This window comes from Colobus angolensis, unplaced genomic scaffold, assembly GCF_000951035.1.
Source record: "Colobus angolensis palliatus isolate OR3802 unplaced genomic scaffold, Cang.pa_1.0 Scaffold333, whole genome shotgun sequence".
Taxonomy (NCBI): domain Eukaryota; kingdom Metazoa; phylum Chordata; class Mammalia; order Primates; family Cercopithecidae; genus Colobus; species Colobus angolensis.
The window spans coordinates 283,573-287,304 of record NW_012116633.1 but is presented as its reverse complement, the minus strand read 5'-3'; the positions used below and the strand labels follow the sequence as shown (position 1 = coordinate 287,304).

At 41.5% G+C, this 3,732-nt stretch overlaps 1 protein-coding gene across 1 annotated transcript in view; it reads left to right on the top strand.

The window, feature by feature from the left end:
* Nucleotides 1-3,732, top strand: part of TPST1 (tyrosylprotein sulfotransferase 1) — a 160,048-nt gene that overhangs the window by 27,214 nt on the left and 129,102 nt on the right. The gene's annotated exons all lie outside the window — the stretch shown is intronic.

Genomic DNA, 3,732 nt, shown 5'->3' with positions numbered 1-3,732 from the left:
AGGAACACTTTTACACTGTTGGTGGGATTGTAAACTAGTTTTTTAAGTTTCTAATTAGCTTTTCCAAAGGAGGCAATCAGATATGCATCTATCTCAGTGAGCAGAGGGATGACTTTGAATAGAATGGGAGGCAGATTTGCCATAAGCAGTTCCCAGCTTGACTTTTCCCTTTAGCTTAGTGATTTGGGGGCCCCAAGATTTATTTTCCTTTCACAAGTATGAGGGTGTAATTCAATAATTTTTTAGTAGATTTTATAGGGTTGTGCAACTATGACAACAGTTCAGTTTTAGAATAGTTCAGTCACTGCAAAAAGTTCCTTCATGTAAGCTTGCACTTAAATCCCTGCTTTTTCACTCTGCTGTCTCTGTAAATTTGCCTTGTCATTTAAATGTATGCTGATGTTCTCATATATATGTGTATATGTATATACACACACACTTTAGGATTGTTTATATCTATATAAAGTATACATAGTATAAAGTGTATGTACTTTATTTAAGTATATATACTTAAAGTGTGCACACACTTTATAATTGTTTTCATTTTTAAGCATGGCTTTCTAGGAGTTGCCTTCCTGTCTGTATAGCTTAGTGATCAGTGGTCACCCAATGCTTGGATAGTGGTTGCCTCAGACATCTTGAGCCAGTAAGGTGTTCGTCCTCTGCCAGTAGACCTCTGTGGGTAGGGAGCACATACAAAGTTTAGGCTGTTTTCGGATCTGCCCTGTCTTTTACTTTCCACCCAGTCCTTTCATGTCTCCTCTGTGCCTGCATGCCACTTCAGGGTTGGCCAACAAATGTGCCCCACCCGGACTGCAACCTTCGCCTTCTAGAGCTGTTCACCCTCTCACTCACCTCCCACCTGCTCCATCTCTTACTCACAGTGCAGGTGGGCATGTGTGTTCTTACCCACTCCAAACCGAGCAAACTCCCTTCCACCCCCAGCAGCAAAACTGTCAGTCCTAATGTTTTGCCTTGCCCTGCTCTGCCTTGCAGAACCTCTGTACCTACTGAATGGGTAGATGAGGTGGGGGTAACCTTACACAGACTCTCATTGTTCTTACCTACCTTTTAGCAGTTTTTCAAGCATAAATGCTTCTCAGGTTGTTGTATTCTTCTGGTGGATTTCCAGAGCACTGAAAGGGTTGTTTTGCCCATTTCACCCAGCTTTATCATTGGTTTTTGGGGAGAGGAATTAACTACCTTCTCACTAGGCTGTACCTGGAAGTTTTCCCTCTCAGAATGTATTTTTTAGTGTAGTTAGTCATTTCCCCAAGTATATTTAGGGTTCTCCAGAAAAACAAAACCGAACCCCTGTGTTAGGGTTTTACAGAAAAACAACCAGTAGTCAGGGCAAGGCAAACCATTAGCACTGGCTGCTTTGCTAGTGGGTTGGAAGGGATCTCACTGAATTTAGAGTGGTAGATAACACGCATGCCTACTGTGTATATGGGGAGGGGTCGGGGGTAGAGAGAGAAAGAGACTGATTTTAAGGAATTCATTTATGTGATTGTGGGACTTTCAAGTCTGAAATTCATAGGGCAGTTGGGCAGAGATGAGTTGATGTTGCAGTCTTGTTCCCAGAGCAAACTGAGGGTTGGGCTGCTATTTCTTGTGGCCCGATAACAAGATGCAGATGAACTGGGGAGAAAGAGAGTTTTTATTTCTGTAACCGGTTACAGGGAGGCCTGGAAATTATCACCAGACCAACTTAAAATTACGAAGTTTTTCTGAGCTTATGTACCTTCTAACCTATGTGTCTGCATGTAAGTGTGCATTCATCTAAAGATGTAAGTGATTAACTTATTTTAATCTGTAACTAAAGTCGGAGTCCTGAAGCGCATTTTCTGGAGCCTCAGTAAGTTTACTTAATCTAAATGGGTCTAAGTGCTGGGGTGATTACCCTTATCTTGTCTCCTGCTAAATCACGGAGATTTGGGGAGTTCCTTCAGACCTCCAATAAACTTGTTTGTGGAGGCCTGGGAAGTTTCTTCAGACCCCCAATAAAACTTGTTTAATCCTAAATGGGTCCTGTTAAGAATTCCTTCGTTATTTTGTCATGCTCTAAGGCCCAGGAAAGGCCTAGGCAAAACTCTTGGTGGGCTTTTGTTACATTCCAGCCGTTGTATAATGGCACTGGCTTTTTTTTTTTTTTTTTTTTTAGCTTTTAATATTGAACTGAACCACTCAGTCAGTACTGAAACAGTTGTTATGGAGGCCTGCATTAGTGACCTGGCCTGCCACAGTCTTGACTCCAGATTCTGCTGTGTAGCAGGCTGGAAACACAGGCAGGGTTTCCATGTTGTAGTTCTTTTCCAGGAAACCTCAGTCTTTGCTCTTAAAACCTTTACCTGTTAGACGAGGCCTTCCTGTGTTATGGAGGGTAATCCACTTTACTAGAAATCTGTTTATTTAAATGTTAATCACATCTAAAATATACCTTCACAGCCATATCTAGACTGGTGTTTGACCAAACAACTGGGCACCAAAGCCTAGCCAAGTTGACACGTAAAAATAACTGCCACACTTGCCTTCTGAGGATTCAGGGTAAATTATTTTGGTGTAGATGTAGTCTGGTTGCTGTCTGTTTCCCACTGTATACCCTTGTTCTAGCTAAACTAGCAGCTCCAGCTGTTTCATATACATGCTTCTGCTTTTGCACATCCATGCCTTTGGTCGTAGTGTACCTGCAGCTTAGAGTGTTTCCTGTGTCCAGATCTTACCTGTCCTTCTGAGGATTAGATCACAGATATTTATACATACAATTTTCTTTGCAACCTATACACCAGCTCTCCTAAACTTCTTCCTGTCACCTAATTATGCTATGTTCTGTCTTGCCATTGTGCTTTTGCACACAAGTTCCTTTGGTTTAGAATATCCCTCCCTTCTCTTCTCTTTTCTTTTTTAAAGAGACGGGGGTCTCAGTATGTTGCCTGGGCTGGTCTCGAACTCTTGAGCTCAGACGATCCTCCCATCTCGGTCTCCCAAAGAGCTGTGATTACAGGTGTAAGCTGCTGCACCTGGTCCTTCCCTCTTACTTTCTGTAAAACTTTTACAGCTTCCGCAGGTCAATTACATGCTCCTTTTCATTATGCTCCCATTGTCCCTTTGCATATTTCCACTGAGGCACTCATCACATTTTATTGTTATTGTTTACATATCTGTCTGTCAAAAGACTTTGTTTTCCAAGAGCGGAGGTTACTCTACTATTTTCCTTTTCAAAGTTGGTCCTCAGTCGAGCCTGAGTATCTGGTCTGTAGTACCTAAATAAATTGTGGGATAATAAACTGAATCTCTGTTAAAGATTTGGAAGTTGTTTCATGTTTCTTCTATAATTTCTCATTATTAGAATGTGGAGCTAATAACTGCTTGGAGATGAGGCAAGTCTGAATAGCAGAGATAGCCTTGAGTTGGACTCCAGACATTCTTGGGCTTATTAAATATTTGGTTGACTCACTGATAGAAATAGTTTTATTTATTTTCCATTCTTTACCAGGTACATAGCTTCAGAATTACTGCATTAACAAAAGCTGTTTCCAATTATAGACATTGATTTATTTTTACTCAAATTTGTATACACTGTATATACTGAGTAAAACAAATTTTGCTCAAATTTGTTTTAAGAATATCAGAGAATCGGAGGCCGGGCGCGGTGGCTCAAGCCTGTTATCCCAGCACTTTGGGAGGCCGAGACGGGTGGATCACGAGGTCAGGAGATCGAGACCATCCTGG